Here is a 20,369-nt window from a genome sequence, read left to right on the forward strand (position 1 = left end):
GTCCTAAGACACAGTTCTGCTGCTCTTGCACATCCTCTCTCTGCCCTTTTCACGGCATCATTTGCCCAAGGTCAACTTCCATCTGCTTTGAAATCTGCCAACATCACTGCATTACATAAACAAGGTGCAAAAACTGATCCCCTTAACTACAGACATATCAACTTGCTTCTAATCATCAACAAAGTCATGGAAATCTTTATCACAGTTTATATGAAATCATTCCTTTTCTCCAACAGCCTCATCTCAATTTGGATAACCAACTTGGATTCAGATCAGGTCACTCTACCTTGGAGATGCTGCTTCTACTCACCCAACAATGGATGGAGGCCCTCAATATCAGACATGAGATCAGGGCCATCTCTCTGGACATATCTTGTGCTTTCGATACAGTATGCATCGTGCTTCACTCTCCAAACTCTCTGCCTACAGCATCAAATGTCAACTCCAGACATGGCTTGCTGACTTCCTCCACTCTTGTTGCCAACATGTGGCTCTCAAATGAATCCTTTCATCTCCTCTCCCTGTTATGGCTGGAGTGCCCCAAGGTTGCATTCTGGACCCAGTCCTATTCCTGATCTCTCTGACTGGAAAATCCCCTTTATATATTTGTTACAGGTCAGTGGTCTCTCTTTCTTCTACTGATTTCTCTCTGGTCTTGCACTATCTGCTCTTTCTGTGCTTTGTCCCTCCTCACCCCCTCCAAGTTTCTGCAGGGCCCACATGGTCCACCATCAACCCCATTCTGGTGAAACTACCTAAATCCAGGATCATGGCTCCTCACCTCACCTATAACACCCACCAACTAATGCTGTTGGGGTTAGGTCAGTAGATGGGACACCAGCCCGGTTCATTGTGTCCTTCCAAGAGAGGACACACTTTGCGATAAACACCCTGCTTGGGAAGCACAAATCCAACAGCCCATAATCAGCTTGAGAATCGAACCTGCACGAGACAGTTCGAAGGTTAAGTGCGCACCTCTGAACGATCTTGTCAGACAAAAATCCATAAAGCAGAATAGTGTAAATATATCATGTTCAAAGAAAACGAAAATATAAATCACACATATATTTGCCTTCCTCGTGCATTAAAAGATGCTCCTGCGACGCCAATAAGGTCGATAGATCAGGTTCTCCAACGAAGGTTTTTATTCAAACCATGACAGGCCGCTATACCAGCCGGGATAATGCCCCACGCGCATGCGCGGAACCATACATGGTAAAACTACAGCAACATTAATGGCGTAATTGCCTCTTGTGTCTTTCTACTGGTTACTGAAAGAACATGAACATGGACTACAAATGAAACTTGTAAGTCTCAACTGCGAATGAAAAAATCACGAACACAGTATAACGATTATGCAAGGAACTGTATGTAGAGATGGATACCACATATATGCAATGTGGGCTGTTAGAGTGACACAAAATTGTTAGCACGAAAGTTGTCTTGGTCTTCCATTAGTCTCCATGAGCCACTCATCACTGCACTGCCACGTAGGAGGGGTGGCGTGAGCGGAAAGACCTCCTCGTTGAAGGTGGAGAGTAAGACTTCTTTGAACTGACGGGTTCAGCAGACGAAATGCCAGTGTGTGTGTGTGTGTGTGTGTGTGTGTGTGTGTGTGTGTGTGTGTGTGTGTGTGTGTGTGTGTGTGTGTGTGTGTGTGTGTGTGTGTGTGTGTGTGTGTGTGTGTGTGTGTGTCTGGTGGCCTGACAATAGCCTTTGGTGGTGTGGGCAGCATAATCGATTCCGAAAGGGCATGGCCCGTTGTATCTCATGAGACTTCTTGTTGTGAAATAGTCCCTTGGCTGGACACAATGGAGCCAGGTGTGAACTGTGAAAGATGGTGGGGCGAGGTCGGCTCAGAATCGGACTCGGATGCTGAAGTTGATTCTTGGCCTCTAACAGGGTCATACTGGGCCTGACCCACTATTGTAGGCACAACAAGATAGCAGTCGCACACTCGAATGTCGAAGGTTTTGCTGCGAAGCTGTGAACTGGTAAACTTTCTGAGTTGGCACCATCCATCGTCATGAGAAATCTGTGTCACCATATACTTGTCACGAGCTTTGCATTTGTCTCTGTCACCCTTGAGGAAAACGAGATCACCAATGCAGAAACGGGTGGCAGTTGTGGTGGAATGGCCGTGAGATTTCGCCCGAGTGCTTTGGGCGTGATTATCCTTCCTGCTCACATTTTGATTGAAAATTAGCTGTCTGTCTAACATCGGTAACTGCTCGCCAGTGAGTTGGTCTCGTTGTGTCCAAACCTCTCTGTGTATACGCTGATTCATGTTGCCTGTTGCCAATGCTAAGGTAACTTCAGATATAGGGTCACCCTCTGGGGACACACGTAAGCATTCTAAGTCGAGCTCTTCAATTGCTCGTTCGGCCACCGGATTTTTGTTACAGTTTTTGGTTTGGCCGACCTGTAGGTGGATTTCATGTCTTTTCAATGTAGGATCGTTAACCAAGGCGACAAATCCGGGTGCGGGGTCGACCCATATGGTAACGGGGATATCCCCAGGAGGCGTAGCTCTGCACACATTGTAAGGATGGTGTTGCATAACTGGTCATGTCTCTCGCCATCAATAAGCTTCGTCCATGTGTGAGAGGACACGGTCTATCAGAGGACGAAGATATGCTGGCGATACCTGTGCATTACATCTGTGGCGTATGATGCCCCGACAACAGTAGGTGGCTCCCTCGATGACTGGGGTTGCGGATGCACAGGCAATGAATGACCTTATTGACTGGCATTGGTGATATGATGAGGAGACGGCATCAGTGGTCCTGTCGATGTCTAAGGCAAAAAAATACCTGTTGAAGGTATGCTTCATTTGGTGTTTCGATGGGTGGTTGAACCTGATGTGTAAAGCAGTCAATAGTCCATCAACCACTGAGCGGGCATCACAATCCGTTCATGAGGGGGCTGGAACAGTTGGTTATCTCTGACGACTCGGAGGCCATCGTTAGCCACAGTCACTACTCTGAGGTACTTCTTGATGTCCCCCACCTTTGTCAACTTTCGAGAAGGGCGAGTACCTTGGGTTAGGTGAGAATGGGAGCGTCTAAGGTCAGAACACTCCAATTGAGTCGAATGCCAAGCAACACGGCTCGTAAATGGCATTCTGGCTGTGCCGTCCAGTACTTCACCTACAAAGACACTGCGCACGACAGAAGCCTCCATTTCTTCAATAAACCCGCATAATTGACAGCTTGCGGCGAGACACTCTTGAGGGTTGCGACTCCCAAAATCAGACGGCAAGTTGGCGATACCATCAATATGCCTAACCTGCACACAGTAATGGCTGGCAGTGGACAGGAATAAAGTTACTCTGGAACTGGATGAGAATTCGCCGCGCATAAGCTTGTTGTACGCTTGAACACAGGTGCGAATGTCTGTCAACACTTGGGCGTTGTCGTGAGACTAGACGATGAAAGGTGCGAAATGTCGGATGGCTGCTCCAATACACAGGGTCTCTACCTCGCAAGGCAGCCATGTGACCTGGTGCTTACGAAGTTTCGCGTTGAAGAACCCCGCTAGACGCAAGATGCCATCTCCGTACGCATATAATGTAGCTGCAATTCCTTTGTTCTTGACAAATACATCAGTGATAATCCACAGCACATTGTCAGGTCTAGGTATAATAATAGTCTTTCAATTCTTCAACGCATTCTGAGCAGATTTGAAGGCATGAAGTAACTCATCAGACCACACTATCTTCTCACATGAAGCTTTGCCCGTGGTAGCCATGTCCAGGGGGTCAAGCAGGTCAGCATAGCCATGTAAGACTCGGCTGAGAACTTTGTATGCTCCCACAAATGACCGCAAAGCCCGAACAGTCGAGGGGGCTCCACTGCGGAGAGGCTAGCAACCTTGTGGGGGCTTGCGCTCAATGTTCCGTCGTACCATGTCCATCCCAGTACCGTGATTGACAGTACCTTGGGCAAATAGATCAGGTTCTCCAACGAAGGATTTTATTCAAGCCATGACATGCCGCCATACCGGCAAAAACATTAATGGCGCGACTCCATCACTCTAAAATAAAAAATATAACAAACATTGTCATTTTTCATAGAATCATGATCAAATATTGAAGTGTGTGTGTGTGTGTGTGTGTGTGTGTGTGTGTGTGTGTGTGTGTGTGTGTGTGTGTGTGTGTGTGTGTGTGTGTTACTAGGACACAAGGAAGAGATACTCACACAGTCTAACTACCGGGGAACCACACCCTCGGCGGACTCTGTCCGATCCGAGTCGCAGGTAACGACTCGGAACCGGCATAACCAAGCGGAGTTACCAGAGCCACGCCGGACCAAATGCAAAATTTTCCGCTTCGCTATTTTCCAACACGCACCATGCTAAGCCAATGGAAGAAATACAGAAACAAGCTGGTACATTCAACAAAAGGGGTATTTATTTTACAATAATCGGGGAGGGGAAGCACACAAGAGCAGAGTTATCACGACGATAAGAAATGCAAATTTATACATAAGCACTTATACAGTTGCTACTTAAAGACGGGCTCACACATAGACACACACACACACACAGAAATGGACCCCGTCGGGTCTTTATTGAAGGCTTCCAGCTCGAGGGAAGGTGAGCTGGAGACCAGAGCCTGTGCTTGGACCTGTCCACCTCGTGTGGCCTTCGACGATCCGGCTCGGCGGGACTCGAACCCGCAACACGATGCCGCTCCAAGCACCAGGTACTGCGCTCCCCAACCGGCCATGCACCAATCGACCAAGACCAAGGAGAAGATCAGAGACGACGATGACGACCACCACGACGACCACGACCGACGCTCCCAGCCTGGTGTTCCTTTATATTCCTTTTTCCTCCGGGGTGAGAGAATCGCCATCTGAGGTGACCACCCTCATTCGACGGGGTGTCGTGGGAAAGTCGCTCTCTGTGGCGTGATTGGACAAGGGGCACGCCCATGCCTTCCTGGGCGGAGTCCCGGTCTGAGGCGATGGAAATCTCCACCCACGTACGTGGCTGAACGTATGTGGGCAATGGCGTCGGTTTGTGAAGTGACATGAAGATTTGTTGTAAACGAAACTCCACAGTGCACACATGTAATTCCCGTCAGACACAGGTAGGGTGCCCTCACTATAAACACACATTTACCTCTATAACTGTTCTATAAGGACCTGAATGTTGAGTGCTCATGGCTGCCAGATTAGTAATAATATTGTTGTGGATTCGCGCCCGCCGGCGTGCGGACGGCCACGTAACTCGAATCGCGGCACGTCGCCCACCGGACGGACAATCCAGTCGTGACCCTCTCGGACTAACGCCGGGAACCAGTCACGGGTGGACCTTTCGGTCTCACCACGATCGTGCCAATCGGCCCCCGCGTGGGATAGGGTTGCTCGCCAAATTCGACCTACCTAAGTACCCACACGGAGGGTAGACCGGGCGATCGCACCTCGCCGCAGGTCGACTTCGGACACGGGCCACTTAAGCGACCCGTTCCGTACTATCGGGATAACCGAGCGGTGTTATCGTCGGCCTCGACGGTTCGATGAATTATCGGGCGTTTTAGCCCACGACCAACCCTTTACGTGAAGCAAGATGGAGATTCAATGAAAGAAAAGACGAAGCAAAGCGGGAAAACAGTTCAACATAACTCACATTTATTTCGCGATGAACGGGAAGCACACATATACAATTACACCAAAAGCACATGTAAAAGGAGAAGAAACACAATATTACACAAAAAGCAAATATAAAAGAGAAACACAATGCAGAGCTATCCGACTACCGAGCACACGGCAACACTTATACAATTTTACTTCACAGACGGCGCCGACAACACATATTCCCAAAGCAAAAGAAAAGAGAACCACCCTCCAGGATGAGGGGGGTAGGCGGGCCTGGGGCCGAGACCGTGTCGGGCCTACCCGTCTGATGATGAGACGCAGAGCGGCGGTGGCGCCTCAACTCCGCGGGCCTCGCGGACAGTGTCTCGTAGGGGGTGGGAAAGGGGCCCCCTTGTCGCACTATCTCAGCGCGGGGGGGAAACAGGAGGGGGTTGTTGATGCTCGGGGGGGAGGAGGATATCACCCTGTCTCGGGTCCCGCGACGAGCGTCTCCTCCTCGACCTCGGTCGCGTTGCTGGCCTCTCCCTCTGCAGCTCCCGGCACCGACGCGAGCACCCCCTCGTCCGCCTTCGCCGCCGCCACCTCTCCACAGCTCCGTCTAATCGCCCTCTCCGTCTCCTCTCTTGGCTCGTCCCAACTCTTCACTCTTGACTTCTCCCGTCCGAACTCACAACTGCCAACTGAACTGCCTTGACTGACGAACGCAGCCGTTTATATAAGCCCTGTGGCTTCGCTCCTTCACCTTTGACCCTCTGCCTCCGACCCTTCACCTCTAACTGGCTCCCCATTGGACCGAGGAAAAGTGGGCGTGAATGCTTTTTGATCCATGAATTTGCATATTGCGTCCTCACTCCAACGCCCTGGAGGCGGGGCCAAATCGCCCCAGCTCGCCGATAGGACGGAACAGAAGTGGGCGTGAGTCGTTTTTGATCCGTTTTTCTCGGAAAGTCTGTGATGTCTCTGAACACGCTGCTCGGTGCGCGCCCCGCACGAGTCCAGCATCGGCGCCCACAAGTGGCGTGGGAATGACGGTGATGCGATGGTGGCGAGTTGTGACGGTAAAGGTTGTGGCTGTTGTTGTGAAGCGGCGTTGTGGTTGGTGGTTGTTGTTGGGAAGCGGCGTTGTGGTTGGTGGTTGTTGTTGTGAAGCGGCGTTGTGGTTGGTGGTTGTTGTTGTGAAGCGGCGTTGTGGTTGGTGATTGTTGTTGTGATGGCTGTTGAGACGTGGTTGGTGGTGGTAGTAATGGCGGCTGGTCCAAAATAAAGATAGTAAAAGAAAAACGGCTATCCTGAAGAGTCGCAGCCCGCATGAATGACATTTATTCCCTCTAGACAACGGGTTTGGGCCTAACTACACATATACTCACCGAGATATCTCACCTAAGGGACCTGAACGGTGGTTTGTGAATTTCGTCAACCACAACACTACCCCCTCCCCTTTTTACAGACTTGTCCCGAGTCGTCAAATTTTCGTGTGCCATCATGTGTAGTTTTCCCCGAGTACATTTTACCTACGGATCCCTGAGTGCGACATTCATGGTATTCGTGTCCCCAAAATAAATAACCTAAGGGCTGAGTAACTACCTAAACAAACTCACTCACACGGACGACTTAAATAAAATTGCCGGTGCTAGGACAGACATGCCGGGGGCGCACTCATATTTACAGTACATCTTAACCTTAACTTACAAATTTTACACTAAACCATGGCCCAGGATCACTGAACTCTGCAAAAAGAAAGCAGTTAGCAGGGAGCCAGGCTGCCTGCCTGCAGTCTCTGGCTCAAACAATGCAGGTGACAGGGAACGTGGCCGGCTGCTCACACGCCGTCCAAGGCCTTCCCTTTTGAACTGAACGCAGTGAACCACAACGGTGCATGGGCCGCACAAACGTAGTCTCCGTGCCAGCTCAAGTGGCACACGCAATGAACACAACGAATGGATGGATGAACACAAACACGGTGCACGGGCCGCCAGTGCAGGCCCGTGTTGTAGCTGCCAACAGGGCAGTTCTCGCAGCTTGCAAACTGTTGCCTTGATCCTGGCGCACATGGCAATGAACAGGGGGGGGGGGGGCAAAGCAAAATTGAACGGGGCTGGTGAACGTGGGCAGTGGGCATGGCATGACAGAGGCAGCAGGCAAACACAGCCCGCAGAAGAAGGCCGCTGCAGGCAAACACAGCCGGCAGATGAAATGGCCGGCACAGGCCTTGAAGTACCACAGCTGCAGATGATCCGGTCGGCACAGGCCTTGCAGCAACACAAAAGCTGCCGATGAAGTGGGCCGGCCTCTGCCTTGCAGCAACACAGCCAGCAGATGAAGCTGGCCAGCCTTTGCCGTTCAGTGGAGGTTGGTGGAGGGAGTGGGGTGGTGCTGGCCACTCAGAAGGCGGGCTCGGACCTACCTACCTGTCTCCTTCCCACCTATCGCCTTTGCCTGTCACTGTCCATACCCACTCCCTTAATTTGTCCAAACCCCAATTTAGCCCCAACTTATTTTTTTATTTATTTTTACTTCCCCACTATAAATCGTCCCCTAACCCCCTGTACTGTCCTTGTTCGGCTAACCTATCCTGTCACCTAGCCTACTCCCAACCCCTACGTTCCCTTCCCGGAGGGGAACAAGGGAGAGCTAGCGTCCTGTGTCGAGGCCCAACGAAGCCTCAGGATGGCCTCCCCAGAGTTCAGCGATCTATAACCAAAGTGGGTCCAGCGGCCCACAACGAGAGCGAGGGGATGGATGGTGCGGAGGGGTACATCTCCTAATCTACCCTAACCATTTAACTGTTAAACTACCCCGGGGCTTTCAACAAGCGCCTCGCGCTTAAACTATTGGTTCTAACAACCCAGATTCCCGTCGCCTGTGTTGGTGTCCTCACAATTTCGGGCCTCGCCCCCCAATTTTCTCTCCGTGCCCTCACACGGTCTCATGGCTGGGACACGTGGCCCCCTTTGGCAGACACGACCCTCTGCCGAATCTCCCGCTATGGCACCCCCGGGCACTACACTGCCTCCGAGCCCACCAGCTCCCTAACACCGGGGAGTGCCCCCCATGGCACCTCCCCTGAAACGCACACGTGGCAGGCTGGCTTCCCGGGCCCCTTTCCGAGGGTCACCCGTGCCCACAACACTGCCCACGCGGCTAATGGCGCCCCGGGCCCCCGCACCAAGCAGGCGCACCCGTGCCCACTACGCTATCCCGGCCCCCCATGGGCCCTTGGCCTCCCACGGCCGACTGGCCTGGTGCCCGGGGTACCCACTCAGCGATACTCACTTTTCGCAGCCACGCTCCCAGCCCGTCAACAGGGCTCCTGCACCCCTCCAAATGGGTTTCGAGCCTACATTCACACCAACAACAAAACAACCTCCATTTTTCAAATTTGACTAACCCCCTAACTCACTCTACACTGACCCCGGGGTCCCTTGGGCGGGAGTCACTCCTCCCCCCAATCACTCATCGCACCATGCATTCCCCATTTGCTCCATACACACAGACCCGCTGGCCTCACTCACTCACCACGTACTCACCTCACAACTCACCAACTCTTCAACACACACACCGCTGAACTCTGCCATCCTCCTAACTACATCCCCTAACTAACTCGTGCTCCCACGTCGTCCCTTAAACTACAGCACGTTCCTTTTAACACTACGTAGCTAAGCTACGTCCTCACTACACATTCACTGTCTGTCACCGTCCTCAAACAATCCCATAAATCCATTTCCCAACCTAAATCTGGCTACAATCCCTCTACCTAATCCATTCCACGGACTCCATGAGGACTTACCCCTGCCCCATGAAGTCGGTCTAACTAAGCTAACCCTTCCCCCTAACTAGTTTCCATCCTGTGCCCTAGGAAGGGGGTCTTCCACCCCTTGCCCAGGAATCCTGTGCACCCGAAAGTGAGGCTTGCTGTTTTTCTTTTTTTTTTCATGCGCATTACCAGCGCGGCAACTCACAGCTCGCGCACTTTACACCTGCCCGTGACGTCATGCAGCTGCACGTGTACCTCGTCCCTCCTTGGACGGTACCATCCGGCAGGGATTCCCCTCCTGCCGGATTCCAACCCCACGTGCAGCCATGACGTCACCGTGCGCATAAAAAAAAAACACAAGCCCCACGTCTCGAGGGGTTCCCCACGCGAACACATGTGCTTTGCCAGTTGGAGCTTAACACACACGATCGCGTGGAGAACCCGTCCGGTCCAAATCCGTTTACCTGCCTAAACTTTGTCCGTCCGCGGGATCGGCAAATCCACCGCGTGCGTTTCCGGACCGGGACTTCACTCTCGCAAGCGAGCATGTGGGGGCCTCGTGCGTTGCACAGCACGGACCTCGTGCTCACTGCTGGGTGAACCCGGCACGGTCCCCGAAACAACTACAGCCGCTACTCGGCTTTCTTTCAATTGTCGTCGTCGTCGCCATTCGACCCACGCACACCTGCGTGTTACGACGCTCACACTCCATTCCATTACATTCACACCGGGAGACGCGGCTGCGTGCTCCCGCATGCCAACCGACATCTCCCTCACATACCGCTCTCTCACACACACGGTCTCCCTTGCATAAACCATACCACTCACACGTGGTGCTCCATTCACTCGCGGCCTTCCACTCACTCGTGCCTCACTCATACACCGTGCCTCACTCACACACGCGGGGGCACTCAACCGCGGTGCTTCATCCACACACCGTCCCTCACTCACACACGCGGGGGCACTCAACCGCCGTGTTTCATCCACACACCGTCCCTCACTCACACACGCGGGGGCACTCACCCGCGGTGCCTCATCCACACTGGCCGTTTCATCCACACACGCGGCCTCACTCACACACGGTTCCTCACCCACACACGCGGGGGCACTCACCCGCGGTGCCTCACTCACACACGGCGTGCTGGGAAGCACGTACTCCGGCACCATCGCCACCACACCACTCACACACGGGGTCGCTTCCACACACGGTGCCGCACTCACACCTTGCACCACACACACAGGGACAACCACACTGGGGATTCGTGTCCCCACAAGGGTCTCCGGGGCCTCTATACCCCCCAAGCTCTCCGTGCACCTGTCCACAGCACCCGTCCCCTCAACCTCGCAAAGCACGACCGAACTCACCTGGTCGTGACTCGCCTCAAGGGGGCATACTCCCTCCCCTCGTTCCTGGAGGAGGCCATCCCGCTGCTCGCACTGGGTCCCTACACGCTCCGCGAGCTCACCCCCATTATCCCCCACAACCTCCGTGTGTGTGTGTGCGTCACTTACCCCGTCTTCATCGTGCAGTCTTCCCTCTATCGTTCCCATCTCCCGTGTCTCTGCCAACTCTTCACCCTTTACCTCCCTTGTCTCAACTATTTTTATTTCCTTTGTCGTCACCTCGTGTCTCGTCTCACACGTTTTGGTCTCCCCATTTAATTTTTCCCTTTCGGTCATTGTCACGACCCTCGCCCAACACGTCCCCCGAATTATTTTGTTACCCGTCTCCACCGCGGGCCCGACAGCCGTTGCACCCCCTCCCAGCTCGTTCGCTCCCACACGTGGAGTCGCCATTTTGAGCTCCCTGCTAACGGCCTTCATGCCCGCCTGCAGGCATCGGCCCATGTTCTGCGTCTCACCCCGCAGCTTTTTCGTTTCTTCCTTCATTTGCTTGTTCATTTGCTGTGTATTCGCATCCATCTTTTCGTTCATTCCTTTTATTTCGTTTTTCATTTCATTTGTGTTTGTATCCATCTTTTCGTTTATTTGTTTGTTCATGCCTTTCATTTCGTTTTTCATTTCATTTGTCATTGCCGCCAGCATGGCGCATAGCTGGGCCATGTCGGGTGCGCTTGGGTGAGCCGTTTCGGCAACGGTCGGGGGGTTTTGGTGGAGAGGGAGAGGGGGAGGGGAGGTGTCATACACCGCGGCCGCCGCCGCACCTATTTCGGGCTCTGGGTTCAGTTGGGCGAGTTCGTTTTCCTGTACAACCAACATTTCCTGCACGGGGATTTCATCCTGAGCCATGGATTCTACACATTCTACATCCATTTCTAATACCCCCGGCTCCCGCTCGCCTTGAGACGCCATCTTGCTTCTCTTAAAGGGTTAATTTAGCTCGCTCGTAATTTGGAGGGAATCGGGGGTCGCTCCTCTCACCCCTGGACCGATTCCCGTGAATTTAGCTGGAGACAGGAGAGCCCGTTTTCCCGTTCTCCGATACCAGTGCCGCGAGGAGGGCGATGGGTTTATATCGCACGACCTGACACCAGTGTTGCAGATTCGCGCCCGCCGGCGTGCGAACGGCCACGTAACTCGAATCGCGGCACGTCGCCCACCGGACGGACAATCCAGTCGTGACCCTCTCGGACTAACGCCGGGAACTAGTCACGGGTGGACCTTTCGGTCTCACCACGATCGTGCCAATCGGCCCCCGCGTGGGATAGGGTTGCTCACCAAATTTGACCTTCCTAAGTACCCACACGGAGGGTAGACCGGGCGATCGCACCTCGCCGCAGGTCGACTTCGGACACGGGCCACTTAAAGCGACCCGTTCCGTACTATCGGGATAACCGAGCGGTGTTATTCGTCGGCCTCGACGGTTCGATTAATTATCGGGCGTTTTAGCCCACGACCAACCCTTTACGTGAAGCAAGATGGAGATTCAATGAAAGAAAAGACGAAGCGAAGCGGGAAAACAGTTCAACATAACTCACATTTATTTCGCGATGAACGGGAAGCACACATATACAATTACACCAAAAGCACATGTAAAAGGAGAAGAAACACAATATTACACAAAAAGCAAATATAAAAGAGAAACACAATGCAGAGCGATCCGACTTCCGAGCACACGGCAACACTTATACAATTTTACTTCACAGACGGCGCCGACAACACATATTCCCAAAGCAAAAGAAAAGAGAACCACCCTCCAGGATGAGGGGGGTAGGCGGGCCTGGGGCCGAGACCGTGTCGGGCCTACCCGTCTGATGATGAGACGCAGAGCGGCGGTGGCGCCTCAACTCCGCGGGCCTCGCGGACAGTGTCTGGTAGGGGGTGGGAAAGGGGCCCCCTTGTCGCACTATCTCAGCGCGGGGGGAAACAGGAGGGGGTTGTTGATGCTCGGGGGGGAGGAGGATATCACCCTGTCTCGGGTCCCGCGACGAGCGTCTCCTCCTCGACCTCGGTCGCGTTGCTGGCCTCTCCCTCTGCAGCTCCCGGCACCGACGCGAGCACCCCCTCGTCCGCCTTCGCCGCCGCCACCTCTCCACAGCTCCGTCTAATCGCCCTCTCCGTCTCCTCTCTTGGCTCGTCCCAACTCTTCACTCTTGACTTCTCCCCTCCGAACTCACAACTGCCAACTGAACTGCCTTGACTGACGAACGCAGCCGTTTATATAAGCCCCGTGGCTTCGCTCCTTCACCTTTGACCCTCTGCCTCCGACCCTTCACCTCTAACTGGCTCCCCATTGGATCGAGGAAAAGTGGGCGTGAATGCTTTTTGATCCATGAATTTGCATATAGCGTCCTCACTCCAACGCCCTGGAGGCGGGGCCAAATCGCCCCAGCTCGCCGATAGGACGGAACAGAAGTGGGCGTGAGTCGTTTTTGATCCGTTTTTCTCGGAAAGTCTGTGATGTCTCTGAACACGCTGCTCGGTGCGCGCCCCGCACGAGTCCAGCATCGGCACCCACAAGTGGCGTGGGAATGACGGTGATGCGATGGTGGCGAGTTGTGACGGTAAAGGTTGTGGCTGTTGTTGTGAAGCGGCGTTGTGGTTGGTGGTTGTTGTTGGGAAGCGGCGTTGTGGTTGGTGGTTGTTGTTGTGAAGCGGCGTTGTGGTTGGTGGTTGTTGTTGTGAAGCGGCGTTGTGGTTGGTGATTGTTGTTGTGATGGCTGTTGAGACGTGGTTGGTGGTGGTAGTAATGGCAGCTGGTCCAAAATAAAGATAGTAAAAGAAAAACGGCTATCCTGAAGAGTCGCAGCCCGCATGAATGACATTTATTCCCTCAAGACAACGGGTTTGGGCCTAACTACACATATACTTACCGAGATATCTCACCTAAGGGACCTGAATGGTGGTTTGTGAATTTCGTCAACCACAACAATATTACTAAAACTCTCATCTTTTATGTTTGTATGTATGTTCCCGAAATACAGCCAAAACGGTGCACAACAGCGCAAAAATTTTAGGGTCACTTACTCAACATTCTCCTGTGGTGTGCAGTATCAAGTTTCGTTCAAATCGGGCAACAAAAAAATTATTGAAAAATCAATTCCCGATTCAGTCAAGTACTCTTCGGGAGAATTTGATTAATGCAAACAACCTCAGTGGTATAGTTCGCTAGAGCTATCTTTCTGTTTTCTTGAAATGATTTTTTTCATCAACCGCTGCCACAACGGGAACCCAACGGGTTCACGGGTCGTCTAGTAACTTCTAAAGAGCGAAGTAAAAAAAAATCTCAGGAATTTTCCTGGCAGCCTCCTGAATAATTAATTATGTACGCAAGCATTTCACTGTACCAAACCATCTTTTTTGTCACCTCTAATATCTATTTACTCCACTTAATATGAGAATTACATGTCCATCATTTTGTTTATAAGCATTGAATAAGCAAATAGAGGACTTGAGGGGAGGGTGGTTAACCTCCTACAGTTTCATAGACAGGCCAATTCATCATCGTTTGCCATCCTTCGGATAAATGTTAAACTGGACGTCCCATCTGCCAGAATTAGTCCAGGATTGAACGAAATGGGGAACATTCAAACAGCACGTACCATTTTTAAAGATATAACATGAGCTTCCTCTGATGGTTGAGACTCGTACTGCGACTGTCACTCTGTGTACCCACCATCATGGAATTGGAACTCTGAGGTGGTAAAAAGGCACTTTATAAAATAAAGTTGTTGTGCAACAAACACACAATTAAAATAAAGCCATATTCTTTGTCACCGCTTCCCTCCCCCTCACATTTACCTCCTCCAAAACCATCTCCCCCCTCGAAAACTCTCCTGGCGGTGTTCGTACCTTTATTTAATTCCAACTAAAATGTGATAAACTCTAAAATCTCTGAACCCCGAGCTGAATTTCAAATTTTAATCTGCGGAATTGAGCTTAAGGCCCAGTCACACCTTGACGTTTTAGCCAACGTATGCCGATTTTTGAAAAAATTTTCTAAAACGCTGGCACACGTTGAATACGTTATGGGTAAGTTTTGATAACATTGAGAGCACGCTGAAAAACACTGCCATACGTCGTTGTACGCTGGCTTTAAACGTTGTACTTTTCGGTTGTCCTCAAATTTTTGCATGCTTGAAATTTCACGACGTATGCCGGCGTATGACTCACACATTCCGCTACGCTGGCCACAAGTTGTATGCACGGTCTGCGATCGTTGACAGACGTCAACACATGCTACTTGTAAGTTAATCATAAGTTGAGGCACGCCGAGGTAATGTTTAGCGTACCCGAAACTTATTTCTAACCTATGATTAATGTGTTGTTGGCACGTTACGCGATCGTTGCCACACGTCGACAGACGTTACTTTTAAGTTACTCATAGGCTGAAAGACGTCGGTATAATGGATCGTCCTTGCGTCAGCGTCCATGGCCATGGCCAGGACACTTATTTGCAGCATTCTTCAAACTTTTCTTCGGCATGACGAGGATGTTCACACTTCGATGTCTAGCTTGGCTATGATTCCAATTGTCCATCGGCAGCGTCTAATTAAAATAGTCGAGTTTGAGCGTTTTAACACGTTCAGAAGAAACGCTTCAAATTTCCAAACCCCAGCGTCAAAAAACAAAGGCGAGAGACAGCAATTTAAATCGTTCATTTTAAACAATGAAAATAGCTGAGTGGTACCGTTTAAAAGTCGTTGAGTGTAAAAAAAAATCCAATTGTTGAGCGCAAGCGTCTACTTTCAATAGTGGAGATGCAGCCATTTAAATCGTTGAGTGGCAGCCTATGAATAGCAAACCCCATGTCCCCGGCAAAGATAAACTGCCGCACGATATGGATAAGTTAGGCTATCGTTGGGCATAGTTTGTGAACGCCGGCTACACGATAATTATTCGTTGGTATACTGTATCTATAAGTTATCGAAGCGCTCTATGCACATTATTAGTTCATTGTGCATTTGTCCAACCTGTTATGAATAGACCTAAATCGTAAAAACAAGCCATAGCTCATTGTTGAAAAAGCCCCATAAAAAATTATCCGCGAAGAACTTCAAACAATGGTGCAAAGATGTCTCCTACCCGTGGACACGCGGACGCAAGGAGGATCCATCATAACCCACACCCTCCCCCTCACACTCACCTACTACTGCCAACATGAACAAACTACTATTAATACTAATACTGATACTGATACTGATACTGATACTGTTACTGTTTCTGCTGACATGGACATCGACTCAAAAAGGACTCGAAAACACTGTTGGGTTCCCCTTTTATGAACACCATTTTTATATACCAATTCCCAAAATCGCTGGGAACACGTCTTTATATGGCAGTTGTAAGTTAGAAACACGTTCATTTATTTTTTTTGTCGACCGGAAGACGTCATTGGAATACGTCTACATACGTCAATGTGTGTTGGGACTACGTAAGGAATTGGTTCAAAGCACGTCAAACATAAGTTAGAAATAAGTTTCACGTAAAAAAGACATTACCGCGACGTGTTTCGACTTATGAGTAGCTTATAAGTAGCCTTTGTGGACGTGTGTAAGCGTCCGCATATCGTGTGTAAAACTTATCCCCATCGCATGCGGAACGTGTGTCATACGCCAAGTACGTCGTAAAATTTTGAACATGTTTAAAATTTCTTGACGTACTCTACTTACTACGACGTATGATAGCGTACTTTAGCGTTATACTCACGTATACCAAACTTACTCATACCGTATTTCACGTGCCCCAACGTTTTAGACACATTTTTCTTAGGTCGGCATACGCTGGCAAGATCGCCAAGGTGTGACCGCGATGTTGACACTTCCATTTCTACGGCAGTTATGATTCGAATCGTTGTGCGTCAGCCTTTTAAGAGGCTACATCACGACATCGTCGGCGATGCGTGCAACGCGCTATGCCTAAGTTAGACTATCGTTGGGCATAGGTTGTGTAGGCCGACAACAGGTTCAGCATTCGTTGGTATAAGTTATCTATAACACAACGAAACGTTCTGTGTCCATTACTAATGCGTTATACATAAGACCAAGTCGCTATGAATACGTCCGAATCTTTAAAAAAAAAACATGAAAAGTTCAACGTAAGCCAGCGTTTTACATAAATTTTAATACGTTGCCATTGCTGGCTAAAACGTCAAGGTGTGACTGGGCCTTTAGCAGCAGTTCCAACTGCTGAAAAAGTGTCTCCGGACGAATCCATGCAGTGTTTAGTATGACCGGGCATATCTTAAGTGCCATTTCAGCCATACGATTGCTTAAAAAACAAACCATACATGATACAAACACAGCACTTACCTCAATCTTCTCAGGAAACTCTCATCTCTCCAAATGACACAGGCAAACAGTCCAAACACAGCTCACGTTCCCTTTTCGTGGGCCAATAATCGAACACTTGGCGAATCAGTAGTTTCTTCAAATTTTCAGCTTTCATTCTAGATTTCGAGAGTAATTTAGTGCACGAGATCTTATTCTCAAATCCGAAATAATATTCATCGATTATGTACTTTAATTAGTTCATGAGAGTAGGTCGTGTTTCCAAGGCAAGGCATGTTTGAATAGGCCAAATCAAAATAGCGGCTAAGACCCTGCGAGGTTGTGACCAAGGACAAACCTTTCATGGAGGTAAGCCATTAATTATAATCTTCAATAAGGGTGTTTAAATTTACCAAAATACCCAATTTTCATTCCTGCACTCCGTTCGAATTCCTTTAGTGTGCAAGCAAAGTTTGGAACCTTGAGGTTTCAAGGTTTTGGAGTTATGGAGGAGACACACACACACACACACACACACACACACACACACACACACACACACACACACACACACACACACACACTGATACACACTGATGTTTATTATTATAGACGAACAAATACAACCCGTCGCTTTGCTGACGGGAATATTAAGGGGGGGGGGGGGAGGAGGAGGGGGAAGAGGGGTGGCGAGGAAGGGGGAAGAGTGAGGAAGGTGGGGATAGGGGACAGCGAGAAAGGGGGAGAGTGAGGAAGGGGGGAGAGCGGGGAAGAGGGAGAGAGGGAGGAAGAGGGAGAAAGTGAGGAAGAGGGAGAGAGTGAGGAAGAGGGAGAGAGTGAGGAAGATGGAGAGAGTGAGGAAGATGGAGAGAGTGAGGAAGAGGGGAGAGTGAGGAAGAGGGGAGAGTGAGGAAGAGGGGAGAGTGAGGAAGAGGGGAGAGTGAGGAAGAGGGAGAGAGTGAGGAAGAGGGGAGAGCGAGGCCTCACCACACGTGGCTATACACTCCGGGAGGGGGGAGGGAGCGAGGAGGATGGAGGAGAGGGGGGTAGGAGGGAGGGGAAAGTGGTGTTCTGGACATGTGTTTGATTGGGCGATATGAGGGAAAATGGGGGGGTGGGGGGATGGACCACACAGAGTATGGACCCAATCTCCTCTCCTCCTCCACTCATGGCTCGCAGACTTCCTCTCCTGTTTCAGCTAACGTGTGGCCCTTAATGGAGTTCTCTCATCCCCTCTTCCTGTTCAGGCTGGAGTTCCTCAAGGCAGTGTTCTGGGCCCTGTTCTTTTTCTGGTTTTCATCAATGATCTCTCCGACTCTCTGGTAAATCTTCTTTCTCTCTTTGCTGATGACTCCACCCTCTACCGTACCATTTGTCATCCCTCAGACAGGCAAGCAGCAGCCTCTTCACTCTCTGCAGATCTGGATAAAATAACAAGGTGGTCCAACACGTGGAACATGTCTGTCAATCCTGACAAATCTCACACACTCACGATGTCTCTCCGAAAGTACCGGCTGGAACGCCCCCCTCCCTCACCCCCCAATCTACTTTCTTAATAATCCTCTGGAAGAAGTCCTTTCATTCAAGCTTTTGGGTTTCACTATCTGCCATGATCTTTCCTGGGAAAGCCATATTTCCAAACTGGCCTCCAAAGCCAGTCGCTGACTGGAAATCCTCCGTCGTGCAAAGTCCTTCCTCGGCCCACCTGAGCTCCTGACCACTTATAAAGCTTTCCTCCACAGCCTGATGGAGTACTGTTATCCCCTCTGGGCTGGTGCTCCCGCCTCTCACCTTTCTCAGCTTCACGCTGTGGATTCCAAGGCATTTAGGATCATTTGTATCTCCCGTGATGAGGCTGAATCTTTGGGTCTCTCACTTTCTCACCACAGACAGGTTGGTGGTCTTTCTGTCTTCTACCGTCTCCTCTCCAGCCTCGCCCCCCCCCTGCTCTCTCTGCGATTTGTCCCCACCACATTTCCGCAGGGCGCTCAAGGTCCGCCAACAACCCCCTTCGAGTTAAACTACCAACATCACGAATCACTGCTCACCTTCACTCTTTCATTCCTCTTTTTCCCTGCCTTTGGAATAAACTCCCTCACTCTCTTCAATCCCACTCTTACCTCCAGGTCTTCAAAACAGCTGTTCACCACCACCTCTTATCATCCCCCATCCAAATCCTCGATCTTTTATACCCCCGATAATCCACCCAAGCCCACCTCCTCCAAATTCCCTGCTTTCCTTCCTCAAAGTCCCTGTCGTGTAAGGATCTAAAAGTCCCTGTGTTCCCCACCCCATCCCTCTCTCTTCCGCAGATCGCCTCATGTCTGTTCTATGCTTTTTTCCTTCCCTTTCCCGCCCATCTTGTGTCCTGCTCCCCCTTGTTGTACGTTCTATGTGTTCACTCTCACATGAGCCTCGACATTGTATACAAAAAAAATTTAAACAAGAAGCGAATACTTCGATATCGCGCGGCTGGGGGCAGTAAAAGGTTAAGAATGATGAAACAATTTTGCAGTTATCAAATTTAAATGTAGACACGGCGAATTAGCATGCATGATGGGAAGAGTTGTGACGTTGGACAAATTTCTATTTATAGCCCTCAGATCAAAGGGACGTAGGCGGCCATAAGTGTGACAGAAGACACTGGACAGAGTAGCCAATTATATAACAGCGCGATGTCGCCGCGCTGTAATAACCACTTCTGTCACCAAAAAAAGAGAGGAAGAAATCACCTCCACAAGACGTTTTAAAAACACTTCTGGTGAAAAACAATGAAGAACGAGAGTTTCAACGCTGCGCGTCAACAACTAACGGAACAGGAAGATTTTCACTTCCTCCTCAGAAAATCAACTTCCGGCGTCACACAGAAAACGATTCAGCACAAAAAACGTCGCTCTTCCGCATTAACCCCGCCCACAATTCACCCCGAAATCTCCGCCCACACTCAACCCGGCAATCTCCGCCCACAAATCACCCGTCAATCTCCGCCTACAATCCACCCGGCAATCTCCGCCCACAATCCACCCGGCAATCTCCGCCCACAATCCACCCGGCAATCTCCGCCCACAATACACCCAACAATAAGTGTGACAGAAGACACAGGACAGAGTAGCCAATTATATAACAGCGCGATGTCACCGTGCTGTAAAAATAAGAAATTGTTCATTCCGAGTGGAACGACTCGTCGTTAGGATATATCATCGAGTTTATTCAGCTCAATTGGTGCATTCGTCTTGTTTGTTGTAATTAATTGTGACACGCTGTTTTTTTGTATTTAGTGACATAAAACAAGCAAAAATGGACTGATTTGAAAAATGGCAATCTTGGTATTTTGTAGTATTG

The 20,369-nt window shown here is 50.4% G+C and overlaps 1 long non-coding RNA gene across 1 annotated transcript; it reads right to left on the reverse strand.

Annotated features, from left to right (window-relative positions):
• Positions 1 to 1,109: 1,109 nt before the first annotated feature.
• LOC147015372 (uncharacterized) lies at positions 1,110 to 19,936 on the reverse strand. Its single transcript, XR_015050309.1, has 4 exons — positions 19,760 to 19,936; positions 17,070 to 17,206; positions 14,361 to 14,452; positions 1,110 to 4,035 (listed from the first exon to the last, which is right to left on the reverse strand). It is a non-coding gene; the product is annotated as an uncharacterized LOC147015372 (long non-coding RNA).
• Between the last annotated feature and the right edge of the window lie 433 nt (positions 19,937 to 20,369).

This window comes from Eptatretus burgeri, chromosome 12 (genome assembly GCF_056783735.1).
Source record: "Eptatretus burgeri isolate ZD-2024b chromosome 12, Ebu_testis_v1, whole genome shotgun sequence".
Classification (NCBI taxonomy): Eukaryota; Metazoa; Chordata; class Myxini; order Myxiniformes; family Myxinidae; genus Eptatretus; species Eptatretus burgeri.